General features: G+C 39.2%; 1 protein-coding gene across 1 annotated transcript in view; it reads left to right on the top strand.

Moving 5' to 3' along the window:
- Window positions 1–21124, top strand: part of CNTN4 (contactin 4) — a 984995-nt gene that overhangs the window by 595299 nt on the left and 368572 nt on the right. The window lies entirely within an intron of this gene.

The raw sequence follows: 21124 nt of genomic DNA, 5'->3' as shown, positions 1-21124 counted from the left end.
CTCTGAAGTTGAACACAGGAAATGGGGAAGGATATCTAAATGCTGGTCTGCTAAAATTGCCGCTGACAGTCTCTGTCAAAGCCCAGATGGTTCCTTGCAATGTGGCAGCTCTCAGCTCTGGCCTCTAGAAAAAGAATCTCAGCTAAAGTTATAACATCAGTACCTTGGATAGCACCTCCCTAGGCACATCACGGAGTAACGTGGTAGGGGGAGGCTGACTTGCCACAGATGCTCTACTCCCACAGAACTGCATCCTCTCTGCAGTCCAAAGGGATCTCATCTTTCATCTTGTTTTTGACTGTTGCCTCTGTCTGCATCTTGCTAGAGACCACCTCTTTTCACAAGCTCTTTACTACTTCTTTTAGGAGAGAGAGAGAGAGAAGGGTGGGGAATGGGGGAAGAAGTGTCTCCTCCCCCTTCTTTTTTTTTATTATTTATTTATTATTTTTGCGGTTCGCTGGGCCTCACTGCTGCGGCCTCTCCCGTTGCAGAGCACAGGCTCCGGATGCGCAGGCTCAGCGACCATGGCCCACGGGCCCAGCTGCTCCGTGGCATGTAGGATCTTCCCGGACCGGGACACAAACCCATGTCCCCTGCATCGGCAGGCGGACTCCCAACCACTGCGCCACCAGGGAAGCCCTCCTCCCCCTTCTCCAGGAGATATTTGACCATATCTGCTGTTACTCAGCATCCCCCAATGCACAGAGCAATACCCATACAACAAAGAATTATCCAACCCTAAATGTCAGGAGTACTGAGGTTGAGAAACCCTGCTCTATCCCTTATTTCATGGGATCAGGTTAGAGATATTTGGAACCATTTCTGAGAGGGAAAAATGAGGCAGGGGGAGGGGCAATACTAGAGAGAATTAAATCTGTGGAAGGATGGTGATTCAGCAGGTCAGGATGAAGTGAACTCTCTGAAATTCACTCTGGGATTAGCGGTGGAGAGGCTGATATAAGAAGTCTGCGTTTTTAATGCAATGCCCTGGCCCCAGTTCCCTTCTCCTCCTCTCTTGTATACACTGCTATGAAAATTTATTGGTTTCTATAGAGACGCTGAGCAACCCACACCTCCTTCCCTTCTTCCAGAACATACAGGAAAGTTCTTATCAGTTCACTATTTCATGTGTATTCTTTATGAAAAGTCAGGCATGCCCTGTGAGGTGTCTGTGTGTGTGTGTGTGCATGCGCGTGTGTGTGTGTGTTGCCACTGAACTAAGATTATATGTCTTCTCACTACTTTCTATTTCTGTTGCTCATGGAAAACCTGAACACTTAGAAAAGTAGTCATAACAGCCTATGATGTTCATACTAGCTAATAATTTCCCTTTTATTCCCTTTGCAATCTCCAGTTTCTTTGGTGAGCTATCAGAGCAATAGGTTTTCCAAATAAAGTTTCTATTCGGTCAGCAGGTAGCGTGTGTCCTACAGCTTGTGAATATTTTGCTACAACTACCGTTTTAGTTAAATTACATTCTCTGGGACAGGTAGTGAGAAACAAAATTGCTCTACTTTTGGTTTCATGTGTTCTTCTCAAGTGAATATGCTCACCAAGAGACAAAGTAGTCTGGGGAAATGTCCCAAGTATGTTCAATTCACTATTTCTCAGAGAAACCAATTAGCATAGTGGGATACATGACCTTTGGGTTAGTCCAGACACGAACCCCTATGCTAACTACGTGGTCTTGGGTAGGTTTTCAACTCTCCAAGCTTTATTTTCTAATCCACAAGTCGGGTAATACTGCCAACATCACAATTGAGGTGAATAGTCAATGTTCAGTCCATGAGAGGTCCTTTTATTTTTAAGTATCCTTAACAATATCCTCTTCATTCACCAAGGAAAATGTATTGCCCATCATTAAGTAATAAATCCCTGCACTCCTCACCCAAGGGCAGGGGGCAGCAGATTATGGCCAAAAGGGGCAAATCTTAACAGTTGCCTATTTTTGTACAAACCACGGGCTGAGGATGGCTTTACAGTTTTGTAAATGCCTGAAAAAAATGAAAAATAATACTAATATCTCATTGTATATGAAAATTTATATATAAATTGTGTGTCCCTCCGTAAAATTTTTTTAGAATACAGTTACATTCATTCCTTTATGTTTTGCCTCTGAGTGCTTTCACACTCTAGCTGCAAAGTTGTAACAAAGACCCTTGCTCTCAAAACTTAAAATATTTACAATCTGATCCTTTACAGAAGATATTTGTCAACCTCTGCCCTAGAGAATACCATATAGGGGAGACCATGTGAGAATCACCTCCATCACAAATAATCACCTTTACCCTTGTTATCTTTGATGTGGGTCTTGCATTCAAAAGCATTGTTTATTTTTTTTTATGTGTGCCAGGTATTCATATGCATAACTTGTCTCTATTGGCAGTTATCCTGACTTACAGTATTATCTCAGTTCTGGCTCTTTGGGAGAATGTGTGACCATTTCTTTAAGGTGTTCCTCAAGAACATCTCAAAGCTGATTCCTTCAGTGCCTCCTTGACTTTATTTTAAATCATGTCACCCATAGCGTGTCCTCAAAGTTTGTTGAAAAACTACCCAACACTTCTTACAATGGTCTAGTAATAAACAGGCAGAAACGCTATTTTGTTTATAACCTATGATGATTGTGGTGGTGCTTATGATGGAAGAAGTGGTGGTGGTGGTAGTGGTAGAGGAGGAGGACACAAAGGAGGAGGCAGAGGAGAAGAAAAAGAAAATGATTCTGTTTTCCTCCCACTGTGCAATGATAGCCCAAGGACTGTTAGGTCAACAACTGGCTTGAGGATCACATGATCTCATTTCCAAGCTGGGTGAAATCAAGGTAGGAGTTCTCTCCTCTAGGGTACTGAGAATGAGGAACTCACTGGAAAGTAATAGAAGCTATTAACTGCAGGGTCTTCCAAAATATCTCTTCCAAGATAGTGTTTCATCAGGCTGTTTACCTAAAGCCATATGGCCTCCAGGGAATACACTAATTAGCATAGCTATCAAAGACAGTAGCACATATGGATAAGTTTAAACATAGGTATTTTGATTAACAGATTGTCTCACTAACAAAAGACGGTTAGATGTATTTTCTTGGTACTGCAAGTTAAAATAAACAATTGTTAGAGCTTTTGTTTTTCTTGTTGTTTCCAAGCAAGCTAACACCCGAGCTGTTTGCCATAACAAACATATTTATGACCTTCCTTAGCACACCATGTGTGTCAGCATATTAGACAAGTGGATACCTTCCAGCTAGAGAGGATGATGTTTGTTCTTACTGCTTTGCAGAGTATCCAGGGGTGATGAGTGCCAACATTCTGCACCCGTGTTATTGTTGAACAGCAGAATGCAATCCAGTTGATTTTCATGTAGTATGTGGCACAAATTACATCTCAGATGCTTAGATTAAAGTTAAGTGACACACTTGGACCCAAGAGAAGTATTAAGTTTCTCACTAGGCAACTGGCAATTCTGTCTGCTTATTCACAAATATTTGAAGATGCAATCCCTTGATTAAATATTTCTGCAAATAGCAGGAAGAAAGGTTGGCAAGCAGCAGCTTTGCTTCTAAGAGAGTTTGATGTTCCCCTTTTGGAAAAGCGATGAAAACCCCCAGTGCCCAGTGCTTTCCCTCCACTCCCTCTGCCCTCCCTGCAAACAGTTCCAGTAATTTCCCTTTTCTTGCCAGCCTGCTTTCTCCTTGAAGTAACTCATTTTTTTTTAAAAATGTAAATATCACGGAGATGGAAACAACCTAAGTGCCCATCATCGGATGAATGGATAAAGAAGATGTGGCACATATATACAATGGAATATTACTCAGCCATAAAAAGAAACGAAATTGAGCTATTTGTAATGAGGTGGATAGACCTAGAGTCTGTCATACAGAGTGAAGTAAGTCAGAAAGAGAAAGACAAATACCGTATGCTAACACATATATATGGAATTTAAGGAAAAAAAAATGTCACGAAGAACCTAGGGGTAAGACATGAATAAAGACACAGACCTACTGGAGAACGGACATGAGGATATGGGGAGGGGGAAGGGTGAGCTGTGACAGGGCGAGAGACAGGCCTGGACATATATACACTGACAAACGTAAGGTAGATAGCTAGTGGGAAGCAGCCGCATGGCACAGGGATATCAGCTAGGTGCTTTGTGACCGCCTGGAGGGGTGGGATACGGAGGGTGGGAGGGAGGGAGACGCAAGAGGGAAGAGATATGGGGACATATGTATATGTATAACTGATTCACTTTGTTATAAAGCAGAAATTAACACACCATTGTAAAGCAATTATACCCCAATAAAGATGTTAAAAAAAAATGTAAATATCAGAGCCTTGAGGATTGGGGCAGGAGGAAGGGAATGTGAGTTCCATCCATGTTTTGAGCACTTAGATATCTTCTATTTTTCTCTTTGCCTCTTTCTTAATATGACAGAAAATTTGAGATTAAATTTATCTCTCTGAGATCTGCTGCTGTTTATGTCTTTGATTAAAACAACCTGCAACTGCATATCCTGAGAGGGTATCTTTCTTAATACTCTCTAGTAAATATTTTTTTGTCATACACACACTGATACATACAAACACCATTTTATTTAATCCTGTGATGACTCTGTCAAGAAAGGGAAATATCCTTATAGAAAATTTCTGAATTAAAATGTGTAAAAAAAATCAGTAAAAAACATTTCATTTTTATCTTTTTACATTTCTTTACCATAGGTTAGAATACTTCTTTAAAAAATATGGTAGTCTCAAAAGACAAATGTGGTACTTCTGTAAATGTCTGTTCCTGATTTAAATTTTTTTATTGAAAATCTTTGCATCATTTTCTTATGAAAATTCTCAAACATACATCGTTTCAAATAATAGCACATTGAACACCAGTATACCCATCAACTGGATTCTATCTGTAACATTTTACTGTCTCCATCCTTCTATCTATCCATCCCCCTTTTCATTCATTGGTTCTTTATTCCAATGCATTTCAAAGTAAACTACACACATGCATACACTTCTTCCTAAATACTTAGCCAAAATTCATATACAATGACACATACAGATCTTAAGTGGCCACCTCTTGGGATTTGACAAGGGCATACACCTGTGTAAAACAAACCCCAATCAAGGTACAGAACATTATCCCAGAAAACTCCTTCTAAGTATGAATTGAGTTTTAAATAAAATATCAAGAGGTTGATTTTGTAAGATTTTCTTTAAAAGTCTTTAGAACCAGAAGAAAACATCAGTGAAATTCACAAATTAATCCAAGGTAAATTTGCCTACAGCCTGAGTTTATGAATGCCCTTGCCTTGGTTTTCTCTTTGAATATTTTAGTGACATTAGGCAGACCCTGCTTAACTGTGATGAAAATTATTATCTTTGTTCTTAGGGTCATGCCAGTAGATTATTATCTTTGTTCTCATGGTCATCAAATGGATATATCCTAATCATGTCACATTTTTGCAGTTTCCTGACTGTTGTCTAGGAGCCTTTTAATGCTAATTGATCCTTAAATCTAAGTAGTGGGTCATCTGCAGTTAATAACATGTGTCTGCAACTACAGTTACTCTGTGGAAGAGATCACTGATCTTATCCTTTGAATTTCTGTATGAAAAACAAAAATCCCAGACATGCACGTGACTTTCCCAAGATGGCATATCTCAGCAATATAACAGCTAAACTTTGAGAATATACCTGTCTGGTTCTTTTTATTTTTAAATTTAATTAAATTTATTTTTTTTATATAGCAGGTTCTTGTTAGTTATCTATTTTATACATATTAGTGTATACATGTCAATCCCAATCTCCCAATTCATCCCACCACCGCTCCCCCACTTTTCCCCCTTGGTGTCCATACGTTTGTTCTCTACATCTGTGTCTCTATTTCTGCCTTGCAAAACGGTTCATTTTTACAGTTTATCTAGATTACACATATATGCGTTAATATACGATATGGGATTTTCTCTTTCTGACTTACTTCACTCTGTATGACAGTTAATTTCTCTTTCGGATCTTTCGTAGTTAGTGTATAGGAATGCAAGAGATTTCTGTGCATTAATTTTGTATCCTGCAAATTTACCAAATTCATTGATTAGCTCTAGTAGTTTTCTGGTGGCATCATTAGGATTCTCTATGTATAGTATCATGTCATCTGCAAACAGTGACAGTTTTACTTCTTCTTTTCCAATTTGGATTTCTATTTTTTTTTCTTCTCTGATTGCTGTGGCTAGGACTTCCAAAACTATGTTGAATAATAGTGGCGAGAGTGGACATCCTTGTCTTGCTCCTTACCTTAGAGGAAATGCTTTCAGTTTTTCACCGTTGAGAATGATGTTTACTGTGGGTTTGTCGCCTATGGCTTTATGTGTGGAGATAAGTTCCCTCTATGCCCACATTCTAGAGAGTTTTTATCATAAATGGCTGTTGAATTTTGTCAAAAGCTTTTCTGCATCTATTGAGATGATCATATGGTTTTTATTCTTCAGTTTGTTATGGTGTATCACATTGATTGATTTACATATATTGAAGAATCCTTGCATCCCCGGGATAAATCCCACTTGATCATGGTGTATGATCCTTTTAATGTGTGGTTGGATTCTGTTTGCTAGTATTTTCATGAGTATTTTTGCATCTGTATTCATCAGTTGTATTGGTCTGTAATTTTCTTTTTTTGTAGTATCCTTGTCTGGTTGGTATCAGGGTGATGGTGGCCTCATAGAATGAATTTGAGAGTGTTCCTTCCTCTGCAATTTTTTGGAAGAGTTTGAGAAGGATGGGTGTTAACTCTTCTCTAAGTGTTTGATAGAATTCACCTGTGAAGCCATGTGGTCCTGGACTTTTGTTTGTTGGAAGATTTTTAATCACAGTTTCAATTTCATTACTTGTGATAGGTCTGTTCGTATTTTCTATTTCTTCCTGGTTCAGTCTTGGAAGGTTATACTTTCTAAGAATTTGTCCATTTCTTCCAGGTTTTCCATTTTATTGGCATAGAGTTGCTTGTAGTAGTCTCTTATGATGCTTTGTATTTCTGCTGTATCTGTTGTAACTTCTCCTTTTTCATTTCTAATTTTATTGATTTGAGTCCTCTCCCTCTTTTTCTTGATGAGTCTGGCTAAAGGTTTATCAATTTTGCTTATCTTCTCAAAGAACCAGCTTTTAGTTTTATTGATCTTTGCTATTGTTTTCTTTGTTTCTTAATTCATTTATTTCTGCTCTGATCTTTATGATTTCATCCCTTTTGCTAACTTTGGATTTTGTTTGTTCTTCTGTTTCTAGTTCCTTTAGGTGTAATTTTAGATTCTTTATTTGAGATTTTTCTTGTTTCTTGAGGTAGGATTGTATTGTTATAAACTTCCCTCTTAGAACTGCTTTTGCTGAATCCCATAGGTTTTGGATCATCGTGTTTTTGTTGTCAGTTGTCTCTAGGTATTCTTTAATTTCCTCTTTGATTTCTTCAGTGATCTCTTGGTTATTTAGTAATGTGTTGTTTAGCCTCCATGTTTTTGTGTTTTTTACATTTTTTCCCCTGTAATTCATTTCTAATCTCATAGTCTTGTGGTCGGAAAAGTTGCTTGATATGATTTCAATTTTCTTAAATTTACCAAGGCTTAATTTGTGAGCCAAGATGTGATCTATCCTGGAGAATGTTCCATGTGCACTTGAGAAGAACGTGTAATCTGCTGTTTTTGGATGGAATGTCCTGTAAATATCAATTAAATCTACCTGGTCTATTGCATCATTTAAAGCTTATGTTTCCTTATTAATTTTCTGTCTGGATGATCTGTCCATTGGTGTAGGTGAGGTGTTAAAGTCCCCCACTATTATTGTGTTACTGTCAATTTCCTCTTTTATAGCTGTTAGCATTTGCCTTATGTATTGAGGTGCTCGTATGTTGGCTGCATATATATTTATTATATCTTCCTCTTGGATTGAACCCTTGATCATGATGTAGTGTCCTTCCTGCTCTCTTATAACATTGTTTATTTTAAAGTCTATTTTATGTGATCTGAGTATTGCTACTCCAGCTTTCTTTTGATTTCTATTTGCATGGAATATCTTTTTCCATCCCTTCACTTTCTATCCATATGTGTCCCTAGGCCTGAAGTGGGTCTCTTGTAGACAGCATATATACGGGTCTTGTTTTTGTATCCATTCAGCCAGTATGTGTCTTTTCTTTCGAGCATCTAATCCATTCACATTTAAGGTAATTATCGATATGTATGTTCCTGTGACCATTTTCTTAATTGTTTTGGGTTTGTTTTTGTAAGTCCTTTTCTTCTCTTGTGTTTCCCACTTAGAGAAGTTCCTTTAGCATTTATTGTGGAGCTGGTTTGGTGGTGCTGAATTCTCTTAGCTTTTGTTTGTCTGTAAACCTTTTGATTTCCCTGTCGAATCTGAATGAGATCCTTGCTGGGTAGAGCAATCTTGGTTGCAGCTTCTTCCCTTTCGTTACTTTCAATATATCATGTCATTCCTTTCTGGCTTGTAGAGTTTCTGCTGAGAAATCAGCTGTTAAACCTTATGGGAGTTCCCTTGTATGTTATTTGTCAATAATTTGTCAACAATAATTATTGTTGCTTTTAATAATTTTTCTTTGTCTTTAATTTTTGTCAATTTGATTACTATGTGTCTCAGTGTGTTTCTCCTTGGGTTTATCCTGCTTGGGGCTCTCTGTGCTTCCTGGACTTGGGTGCCTATTTCCTTTCCCATGTTAGGGAAGTTTTTGACTATAATCTCTTCAAATATTTTCTCAGGTCCTTCCTCTCTCTCTTCCTCTTCTGGGACACTGATAATGCAAATTTTCGTGCATTTAATATTGTCCCAGAGGTCTCTTAGGCTGTCTTCATTTCTTTTCATTCTTTTTTTCTGTTTTCTGTTTTGTGGCAGTGCATTCCACCATTCTTTCTTCCAGATCACTTATCCATTCTTCTGCCTCTGTTATTCTACTATTGACTCCTTCTAGTGTATTTTTCATTTTAGTTATTGTATTGTTCATCTCTCTTTGTTTGTTCTTTAATTCTTTTAGGTGTTTGTGCTTCAATTCTTCTAGGTCTTTGTTAAACATTTCTTGCATCTTCTCGATCTTTGCCTCCATTCTTTTTCTGGGGTCCTGGATCATTTTCACTATCATTATTCTGAATTCTTTTTCTGGAAGGTTGCCTATCTCCACTTCATTTAGTTGTTTTTCCATGGTTTTATCTTGTTCGTTCATCTCATATATAGTCCTCTGCCTTTTCATTTTGTCTGTCTTTCTGTGAATGTGCTTTTCATTTCACAGGCTGCAGGATTGTATTTTTTCTTGCTTCTGCTGTCTGCCCTCTGGTGGATGAGGCTATCTAAGACACTTGTGCAAGCTTCCTGATGGGATGGACTGGTGGTGGGTAGAGCTGGGTGTTGCTCTGGTGGGCAGAGCTCAATAAAACTTTACTCCACTTGTCTGCTAATGGGTGGGGCTGAGTTCCCTCCCTGTTGGTTGTTTGGCCTGAGGCAACCCAGCCCTGGAGAGTACAGGCTCTTTGGTTGTGCTCATGGAGGACTTTGGGAGGGCTCGTGCCAAGGAGTACTTCCCGGAACTCTTGCTGCCAGTGTCCTTGTCCCCACAGTGAGCCACAGGCATGCCCCACCTCTGCAGGAGACCCTCCCACACTAGCAGTTATGTCTGGTTCAGTGTTCTGTGGGGTCACTGCTCCTTCCCTTGGGTCCTGATGCACGCACTACTTTGTGTGTGCCCTCCAAGAGTGGAGTCTCTGTTTCCCCCAGTCCTGTCAAAGTCCTGCAATCAAGTCCCACTAGCCTTCATGGTCTGATTCTCTGAGAACTCCTCCTCCTGTTGCCAGACCCCCAGGTTGGGAAGCCTGACGTTGTGCTCAGAACCTTCACTCCATTGGGTGGAGTTCTGTGGTTTACGTGTTCTCCAGTTTTTGAGTCCCCAGCCGGCGGTTATGGAATTTGATTTTATTGTGATTGCCCCCCTCCTACCATCTCATTGCGGCTTCTCCTTTGTCTTTAGATGTGGAGTATGTTCTTTGGTCAGTTCCAGTGTCTTTCTGTTGATGACTGTTCAGCAGTTAATTGTGATTCTGGTGTTCTTGCAAGAGGGAGTGAGAGCATGTCTTTCTACTCTGACATCTTGAACCCATCTCCCTCTGGTTCTTTTTAAATGAATAACTTTTCCTTGTACATTTGTCGTCAGTTCCACAAACCCTCCTCCTCAGTTTATTTTGAACAGGGCTTGTGAAAGATATCTGATGGGGGATATTGGGTGGTTGAGGGGGTATTGTAGAGAAGATTAACAGGGCATAACCCCTGCTGCCCAAAAGTATATGCACAGCAGCAGGGGTACAATGATTTTGCCAGATTATTTCAATGTGATGTTGCAAATCATGTTAGCAATAAGCAAGGGGTACTGTGGGAGTACTCCGGAAGGTAGTGTAGTCCAATCTTGATTTAAAGAAAATAGTTTTAGAGGAATGTCCCCAGAATTGAATCTGAAATGATGACCAAATATTAGCTGGGAAGTGAAATGTAGGAAGTGAACCAACATGAGTTAAGGCATTGAGGTGAGAAATGAGTACAGTGGGTAGAGGTTTTGGAGACACTATAGTTATTTTTAAGAATGAATTATGACAGAAAAGAGGGCTCATGAGGTGTGTGTGTGTGTGTGTGTGTGTGTGTGTGTGTGTGTGTGTGTGTGTATGAAGATTTTTTTTGATTTTTTAATTATTAAGTTTTGCCACAGTTGTCTTGTTGGAAATTAGAATTTTTTCTCGATGGCCAAGGCCTATAACTAATGTATTAGCTTTTCAAGGGGTCATAAAGAATCAGCACTGATTATCATAATGACCGGATCATAATGACCAGAAATGTAATAAATAGCTTCTGCAAAGCAGAGTTTTATGTAGTGTACATTGTAAAAAGGTATAGTTATAAATCAATAGTAAGTTGCTTCAAGTGTCTTAGTAAGGAGGTTTGCCATTTGGGGATGCTTCTTTACTTCTTTTACCTAAATAAACTAGCAGATTTGATTCTTATACTATTGATATTTGAGAGGAAGGTTTTCATCTATTTCAGAAGACTTGTGTCCCATGGATCCTTTGCATCCCAGAAACCAAACTCTATTTGATGCTTTCCAACTTAAGATAGCCATTTAGGTAAGTAACTGCTATGAGTGGACTAAGCCATATTGTACAGTCTTTGTCAGTATTTAGAAAGGGAGGTTTATGAATTTTAAAAAATTACTCTTCACTCAATTTTATATGTCACTCATCACAAAGCTCACTGTGCACACTCTATGAATGGCGTTTGAGTTCCTGAATCTAGATTTGTGTCAAGAACAAGGGTAGAAAATTTAGAACTCACACTACTAGTGACCAGAGGAAATATAACAAGCTGTTAAGAAGTGGTCTTTTTAATAACTTTATAGTTTATTTAAGGAGATAATGTAGGTGCTCATGTAAAGATAGCCTGCAGTATAAAGTACTAGTTGAGTGCCCTGGACTGTGTAGGGGGTGTCTGTGGTGTGCCTGCCCACTATCCACTTCCTCTGCTCTTGTGATAGCATTTTAATTTTCCTTTGGACGATTAGTCATCTCCTATTTTTAGTTCATTGGGGTTTCCCTGACCATCCCCACAAAACACTTAAAAGAAGCCCAGGTTTGACAGGATCAGTCTTCCTGATTCCTCAAACTCTTGCTGAGTCTTTGTGGAAGGAGAAGTGCCCACTGATTATGATGTTTGGCATGGTAAAATGTAAGCCCAGGTGGCCAGTGACCGTCTCTTTTGCCACAAAGAGGAGCCCACCTACAAATATAGAAAATAGACAATAGAACTTAGACTTTGCAGTTATGTCAGACAACAGATTTTTTTAAAGCCAGTTTTGGTTGAGTTCTCTGCCGTTTGTTGTGTCAGGATTCTCCAGAGGAACAGAACCAATAGGATACATGTGTATACAGCGAGAAAGATATTTACAGGTATCTCCTGCTTTTGGAAAGTTCACCACTTTTTTTTTTTTACACCACTTCGCTTGTACAAAAGACCTACTTAATACCTGTTTTCACTAACTGAAAGAAGTCCAAAGAGGATTTTTTTCTTTATCAAAAAAAGTGAGAATAGTGTCCAGCATTTCTTTTGCAGTGAGCCTATAGACGGAATTGGTACCCAGAGTAGCCAGAGTGGCACCACCAACCTCCTTCCCCAGCAACTACACTGGGCATCTTAGCACTAAGCCACCATAGCTTTGAACTGTGTCTGTGAGCATCTGTGCTTTATCTCAGTTTAATCTGTGCATCCATTAGCATGATGTGCCCTAAGGTAACTGCTTATCTTTACACCATTTCAGCTTACACAAGTCTTTACAGGAATGCTCTAGTTTTCGATAGCCAGGAAACCCACATTTTAAGAAATAGGCTTATGTAATTATGGGGACAAGCAAGTCTGAATTCTGCAGGCCAGGACTCAGGGAAGAGTTCATATTGCCGTCTTGAGTCTGAAGGCAGTCTGGAGAGAGAATTCTTAGTCTTTTTTTCTTTTAAAACCTTTTCATGATTGGATGAGACCCACCCACCTTATGAAGAATAATCTGCTACTCAGAGTTTACTGTTTTAAATGCCAATCCCTATCAAAATACCAATGACATTTTTTACAGAACTAGAACAAATACTTTAAAAATTTGTATGGAAATACAGAAGATTCCAAATAGACAAAACAGTCTTGAGAAAGAATAATAGAGCTGGAGGAATCATGCTCCCTGACTTCAGCCTATACTACAAAGCTACAGTCATCAAAACAATATTGTACGGGCACAAAAACAGACACATAGAAAAATGGAATAGAATAGAGAGCCCAGAAATAAACCCATGCACTTAATGGTCAATTAAGCTATGACAAAGGGGGCAAGAACATACAATGGAGAAAAGACAGTCTCTTCAATAAGTGGTGCTGGGAAAACTGGACAGCTGCATGTAAAACAATGAAATTCGTACATTCTGTAACACCATATACAAAAAGAAAATGCAGATGGTCAACAGGCACATGAAAAGATGCTCAACATAGCTAATCATCAGCGAAATGCAAATCAAAAGCACAATGAGATATCACCTCACACCTGTCAGAATGGCTGTCATCAAAAAGAACACAATAACAAATGTTGGTGAGGACGTTGAGAAAAGGGGACTCTCATACACTGTTGGTGAGAATGTAAATTGGTGCAGCCACTGTGGAAAACATTGTGGAAGTTTCTCAAACAACTGAAAATACATGTACCATGTGACTCAGCAATTGCGCTACTGGGTATATATCTGAAAAAAACAACACTGATTTAGAAAGATACATTCACCCCGGTGTTCATGCATTATTTACAGTTGCCATGATATGGACGCAACCTAAGTGTCCATCAAAAGATCAGTGGATGAGGAAGATATGGTGCATATATACAACGGAATACTACCCAGCCATAAAAAAGAAAAAATATTTGCCATTTGCAGCAACATGAATCGACTTGGGGGGAATTGTGCTAAGTGCAGTAAGTCAGACAGAGGAAGACAAATACTGTATGATATCACTTATATGTGGAACCTAAAAAATACAGCAAACTAGTGACTATAACAAAAGAGAAGGAGACTCACAGGTATGGAGAACAAGCTAGTGGTTACCAGTGGGGAGAGAGAAGAGGGAGGGGCAAGATAGGGGTAGGGGAGTAAGAGGTACAAACTATTAGGTATAAAATAAGCTACAAGGATATATTGTACAACAGAGGGAATATAGCCAATATTTTATTACAACTATAAATGAAGTCTAATCTTTAAAAATTATAAATCACTATATTGTACACCTGTAACTTATATAATATTGTACAGCAACTATACTTCAATAAAAATAAATTTTAAAAAAAATGTTGGGCTTCCCTGGTGGCGCAGTGGTTGAGAGTCCGCCTGCCGATGCAGGGGACACGGGTTCGTGCCCTGGTCCGGGAAGATCTCACATGCCGCGGAGTGGCTGGGCCCATGAGCCATGGCCACTGAGCCTGCACGTCCGGAGCCTGTGCTCCACAACAGGAGAGGCCACAACAGTGAGAGGCCCGCATACCGCAAAGAAAAAAAAATGTTAATGACACCTAAAAACTACCTCACAGCAATATCCATCTAGACTGATGTTTGAGCAAACAACTGGGCACCTCAGTTTAGCCAAGTTGACTTATAAAATTAACCATCACACTTGTAAGTAAAAAAGGCATGACCTCTTCAGACAGCCACTGGTAGAGATGCTCAGATGTGACAGAAGTCATCATGGGATAGATACAGTCAAGAGAGAGGCTATAAGGGGGTATACTACTTCATGGTAAGTTAGAAAATCCATACTTTTCTCTTCTGTATTTGTAAAGTGGGAATATATTTCATGGCTTAGGGAGACTTGAATAAGCTAAAATATAAGTCCAGTGCATAGGAGATGCCTAAATGTTCAATTTTCTTGGCCCTTTTCCCTTCCTCTTTCTATATTTGGGACTCTGAGTCAGCCTCTTGCTCTACCTAAATACCGGAAATTTGCAAAGTACTTTGAGAGTTTCTGTTTTAGAGATTAACTGGTTTCTTACTGACCAGGCAGCATTCCAAGAGGCTAGAGCTAGAAGTGTCCACAGAGAGAGTATTTCTCCCTCTGCCCAGTTTACAGATTCGAAGTTGCTCTCTGTGGTGATGACTTTTTAAAAAACATGAAGTTTGACTGCCATGTGCTTTGCCAGTCAGATGTCTGCATACATTTCCAAGTCAGTACAGCTGGAACATATGTTTCAAATCTTATTGACAGAGTTGAAGTTACTTACTCATGGTCTTCTGTCTATGGACCATGGAATTTGAGCATTCCATTAAGATATAAAAAAGTAAAATATGTAACGATAATCATTTATACATAATTTTAGTATCCTGGAATTGTTAGCATACTCATCCAAGGTGTTTAACTTACAACTGGGGGAATGCCTAATGCTTGGGAGAATCTGATGATAATCTTTTAAAAACTGAGTCTAATCAGTCAGCCCTAAAATACACCCTCTGGCTTATAACTGGAGGTTACCAAGGTCTACGACATTTGGGGAAGCCTTTGGAGTGGCAATTTCTGTCATTGTAAATTTGCAGGAAGACATGTCTGGCGTGTTTCTGCAAGGGTTTTACACCTGCTGCTCTGTCTCCTCTGCGCTTGACTGTTCCTTGCTCAGCTCCTCTCTGAATGCTGCATCTGGATTGTCAAATACCACTTCAGACTAGATCTGTGCTCCCAAAAGTCATCTGCAACTTCATAAAAGAATTCTACCTGACATTTTCAAGTACAGCTCATTTGAACTCGTAAAAGTTAGGTGTAAATTGAGAATGGATTTGCACCTAAGCCTTTTTGGTTGATTTTGGTATTCATTTGGAAATGACATTTGGAGAATAAATCAGTTGCCGTTAGAATCAGTCCCCTATTCACTCCAAAGTTGGGAGTGGTGGTGCAAGCGTCCAAATGGCTAGTCCAGTGTGTTTCAGGTGAATTTCAGACACTTTTATTTACTGGGTTTGCATCCATTTGCAATGGAAGGCAGCAATATGCGAATACTGTCATTTCACCAATGTGGCCTCTTGGGTCATTGCTGGTCTCTGAATGAATCACATTTGTTGCCTAAAGATGTTAATGGTTGTACAGCTTGGCCTCGTGGGCCTGATTCTTCAACAGAAATATGTTGATTATTGGCATTGTAGACATTGTTGGGGTTATACAGCTGCATCTCCACACAAATCTGGAGCATCCGCACAGGCTGCCGCCGCTGGGTGAGCTGGTGAAACAGATGATTCCTCCTCTCATAATGCTGCACCAGGTAGATGGAGTGGCAAGCTGTCTATGCCTCTGAGTGTGTGTGATTGGGAACCTGTCCTCTGCCTAGCACAGCCACCCCTCCTTCATCCAGTGTGCTGCTGAGCCACAAGGAGGTGACACAGTAAGACATGGATGGTACCACAGGCCAGTGCAACTCTTGAACTGGACATTTAGTGCCCATGTGAAATCCATCACATTGCAAACCCCTGATGAGATTATTATTTTCAAAGATAAACTTAGGGATTAAAAAACTATAAAGACAAAATTAGAGATTGAAGAACTATAAAATCATCATACCCAGTTCTTCTCTCCTAGAGTTAATAAAACTGAGATCCGGAAGGGTTAAGTCCCTTCCCTAAGGTTACATAGGCAGGTGGTGGTGGTGATGGGGCAAGAATTCCAGGTGCTTTTGAGTCACAGTGTTATTGTTGTAATAAAGAGGGTCCAATGGATGCATGATTTGGATTGCGAGCAAATGTGAAATCCAACAGTGTAAACAAGTTGACTCTTAGCCGCTCTTCGACCTCTTCCTGGATTTATTCTACTTCTCTTTTCACATTCCCGGAAGGGGGGACTCTTGACACATTTCTGCCTTGTAGAAGTACTCGTTTGTAAGTTGGTTTGAAAGTGGCCTGTCATCTGATTCACTTAGATAGAGTTAAAATAAATTCCCTTGGGGGGAAAAAAATTGAGAAAGGATTTTATCATCTATGTGGCTCAATTCCAAAAGTTCACTTCAGTTTAGTTATTAGTTTTCCCTACAGTATGAGATATTCAATTAAATTCTCCCTCAAATTGGCCATAAATTTCGATGAAAATGAAAGAAATTCCATTTAGCAAACAATTTCTGTCAAAGAATCTAATAATGGGATGCAATAAGAATGATGTTCACTTATGCACCTGAATGAAAATGTTTGGTCTGGTTATTGTTCTGATTTATTTCATTGTTGTTTTGGTTTTGGTTTTTGTCCCTGTATGGTACAGCATGTCCAAAGTGGCTGGAATGTGGGATCAGATGCAGTTGTTTACAAACACAAAGGAGTATTCTATAGCGTTGTTTCCACCACTGATTTGGTGGGTCTTTGATATAATTGTGTAATATACTGTACCCACATCCTCCTCTGTTAAACAGAACCATATCTGTTAAGTAATGTTTGATACTCATTCATAGAGCATAACAAAACTCATCATGACCTTTCCTTGGGGCCTTCCTTTTAGGTACAGACACTCACTTAGCATCCATGGAGTAGCCATCTGTAGGAATAACCCATTCTAAAAAAAGTCCTGTGATATTTACTGAGTAAGGACTGATGATTGGCACTAATCTAGATCTTGGAAATGAGAGATAAATCAGGGATGGTACCTCAGTGTAATTTATGGTCCAAATGCAGGCAAAAATGAGGGAAAACATAAGTTAGGAAACATGGCACAAAGTCGTGAGCATTGCTAATGAAAACACAGTGATGTTCACCTTCAGCCTGGAGTATCATGGATAAAATGGCATTTGAGCTGTAATTCAAATGTTTTGGAAATCTGCTTTATCCAGCTTTTGTTGGAAGTGACTTTTGTGAATGGTTTGCCCCTGCAGCCATGTAGGGAGTTGGAGGATGAAGACGGAGCATCCAGAGAGCATCCTGACAAATGGTTCATAGGGCAACACGTGAGTGATAGCATCCAAGGACTACCCCACTTTTCACGGATGAGAAAACTGGGGCTTAGCAAGGTTAACAACTTGCCCAGTAAATTATATACTCTAGGATTTCATTCCTAATCTTGTGACTCCCCTTTCACAGTTGTTTTACTTGTGGAAATAAAACATCATTTTTCAAAATTTCTTGATCAGTTAGGATTCTGAGGATACAAGTAACAGAAGCTGATTCCAGATCATTTAAGTAGAAAAGGAATTCACTGAAAAGTTAGGAGTTCCCAGAAATTATGGACATCTTGGCCAGATTCAGAGAAGATTGGAGACAGAGTAGAGTGAAAGGTGTCGGTTAACATCACAATCGAGTTTTCTGAAGGACAGCGTGGCCAGTGGAATGAATGGGCTCTAAAATTTGCTACAGTTTTCTTATCTCTGGCTTATTGCTCAGGATCCAAAATCTTAGAATAATATCTGATTGACTTAGTTTGAAAGACAGGCCAGTGCTCACCCCTTTGTTGAGGGAGGGCTGCGCGTCTTGATTTATACACCACTGTGACAGCTGCTATAAGTTGTTATCCTAATTCTAGAGATGAAGAGACTGAGGCAGAGATAACGTTTAATAAATTGCTTAAGATCTTCCATATATATATATGATCTTTTATAACACTTTCTATACTCTTCACATGGCTTTTTTTTCACTAAAGACTCCTTGAGGGCAGGAGTAATCTCTTATTCATATTTATATCATCTGTGCCTGATATAGTACCTGGTACCTAGCTAAGACTGAACAAATGATTGAATAAATTAATTAAAATTATATCGTACAATGTAAGGGTATAGCAATGGTTAGGCAAATCGAAATGTAACAGCTTTCATGAAATGGATAAAAATCTAGCATTTCATAATTTGTTTATAGTTTTCATATCCATTAGCTCATTTGATAAGAAATGCATTTAGTTAAAGGGTATTATTATTGTTTTATTATCATTTGACCAGAAAGAAAAATCTCAAGGATGTAAATTGCCCGTATTGATTCACTTGTAACAACTAGTTCTTAATTGTAAAAGATTTACTATGCAACAAAGAAATCTTTAATAAATTCTATTATCTAGAAATCTAAAAATTGTACAATCTACATTATCTTGGCACAGAATCACAAAATTAGAAATTGCAAATAAAAAACAAACCACAAAGTTGTTATTAAACTTCAAAATTGAATCAAAGGAGAAAACGAAATTACAATCATAGGGCTTCCCTGGTGGCGCAGTGGTTGAGAGTCTGCCTGCCGATGCAGGGGACGCGGGTTCGTGCCCTGGTCCGGGAGGATCCCTCATGCCATGGAGCGGCTGGGCCCGTGAGCCATGGCTGCTGAGCCTGCGCTTCTGGAGCCTGTGCTCCGCAACGCGAGAGGCCACAACAGTGAGAGGCCCGCGTACCGCAAAAAAAAAAAAAAAATTGCAATCACAGTTAGTTATAAACCAGTGATAATGACAACACAGTATATCTAAATTAACAGAAAATGCAAAGGCCATTCTAAGAGGAAAAAATATGGTTTACATATGTTTATTAGCCCAAAAAATAAGAATGAAAGAGTTAGGTATTTTACTACATTTTTTTTTTTTTTTTAGTATGGTAACAAATGTAAAGAAAGCAGGAAAAAGGAAACTTGAATTTGGAAAATCTCCATACAATTATTGGGGAAGAGGAGAAGAGATGGGAAGGAATGAACTAGCTTTTTCTCCAAGTTGAAGTTAACTGTAACACACTCTCTCTTATATATACTACTACTTCAAAACCCCCTTTAAAGTTAATGACAATAAGGAAGATAAAATAATGGGATAGAAAATAGGATAACACTGTGAAAGTAAGAGCAATTTTAAAATTACAACCAAAGGGCTTCCCTGGTGGTGCAGTGGTTAAGAATCTGCCTGCCGATGCAGGGGATATGGGTTTGATCCCTCGTCTGGGAAGATCCCACATGCCATGGAGCAAGTAAACCCTCGTGCCACAACTACTGAGCCCATGCATCTAGACTCTGTGCTCTGCAACAAGAGAAGGCACTGCAATGAGAAGCCCGTGCACCGCAACGAAGAGTAGCCCCTGCTCACCGCAAATAGAGAAAGCCCGTGCACAGCAACAAAGACGCAACGCAGCCAAAAATAAATAAATAAAATAAATAAATATATATTAAAAAGACACAACCAAAGTGATCTCTTAACGGCTTAAAAAAGAAGAGAAAATAGTTTGGCTGCAGTGGATAGAATTGGTTCATCAGCACAGTGGCAAGCCTGGTGTCCTTTGCTGGAAGAACTTCATATCGTACAGGCTGGAATAATGGTTCTCTTTAGTAAGCATCAGGGTCACCTGGAAGATGTGTTAAAACACAGCTTACTATCCTCATTCCCACAGCTTCTGTTCAGTACTTCCGGGGTGGGGGGAAGTACTAAAAATTCGCATTTCTAAGTTCCCAGATGCTGCTGCTACTGGTCTGAAAACCATATTCAGAACCGCTGTGCTAGAATACTGGGGGCCCTCTCCTATGAGCCACCCCCGGGAAGCGGGCTAGATCTCTCACTATTCAAGTGATGTCTGGGATTTATTCTTTATTCTAGAGATGAGCATTACATACACCTAGAAAAAGCATGAATAGCTAGCTTCCTGTTTGGACCTTGCATTGTGTGTCTTTGTGTCTGTGTGTCTCTGTGTGTGTCTCCAAATTACTAAAATATGGATTTATATACAATCAGATTGACTTTAAAAAAAATGCATTGATGGTTTACCATTGTTATAAGGCAGGAACTTTGTATAGAACACTCCCTAACACCATACACAAAAATAAACTCAAAATGGATTAAAGACCTAAATGTAAGGCCAGACACTATCAGACTCTTAGAGGAGAACATAGGCAGAACACTCTATGACATAAATCACAGCAAGATCCTTTTTGACCCACCTCCTAGAGAAATGGAAATAAAACCAAAAATAAGCAAATGGGACCTAATGAAACTTAAAAGCTTTTGCACAACAAAGGAAACCATAAACAAGACGAGAAGACAGCCCTCAGAATGGGAGAAAATATTTGCAAATGAGGCAACTGACAAAGGATTAATCTCCAAAATTTACAAGTAGCTTATGCAGCTCAATATCAAAAAAACAAACAACCCAATCCAAAAATGGGCAGAAGACCTAAATAGACATTTCTCCAAAGAAGATATACAGATTGCCAACAAACACATGAAAGAATGCTCAACATCATTAATCATTAGAGAAATGCAAATCAAAACTACAATGAGATATCACCTCACACCAGTCAGAATGGCCATCATCAAAAAATCTACAAAGAGTAAATGCTGGAGAGGGTGTGGAGAAAAGAGAACCCTCTTGCACTGTTGGTGGGAATGTGAATTGGTTCAGCCACTATGGAGAACAGTATGGAGGTTCCTTAAAAAACTACAAATAGAACTACCATATGACCCAGCAATCCCACTACTGGGCATATACCCTGAGAAAACCATAATTCAAAAAGAGTCATGTACCACAATGTTCATTGCAGCACTATTTACAATAGCCAGGACATGGAAGCAGCCTAAGTGTCCATCAACAGATGGATGGATAAAGAAGATGCAGTGCATATATACAATGGAATACT

Source organism: Phocoena sinus, chromosome 11, assembly GCF_008692025.1.
Source record: "Phocoena sinus isolate mPhoSin1 chromosome 11, mPhoSin1.pri, whole genome shotgun sequence".
Classification (NCBI taxonomy): Eukaryota; Metazoa; Chordata; class Mammalia; order Artiodactyla; family Phocoenidae; genus Phocoena; species Phocoena sinus.
This window is presented reverse-complemented; position numbering and strand designations above follow the sequence as displayed.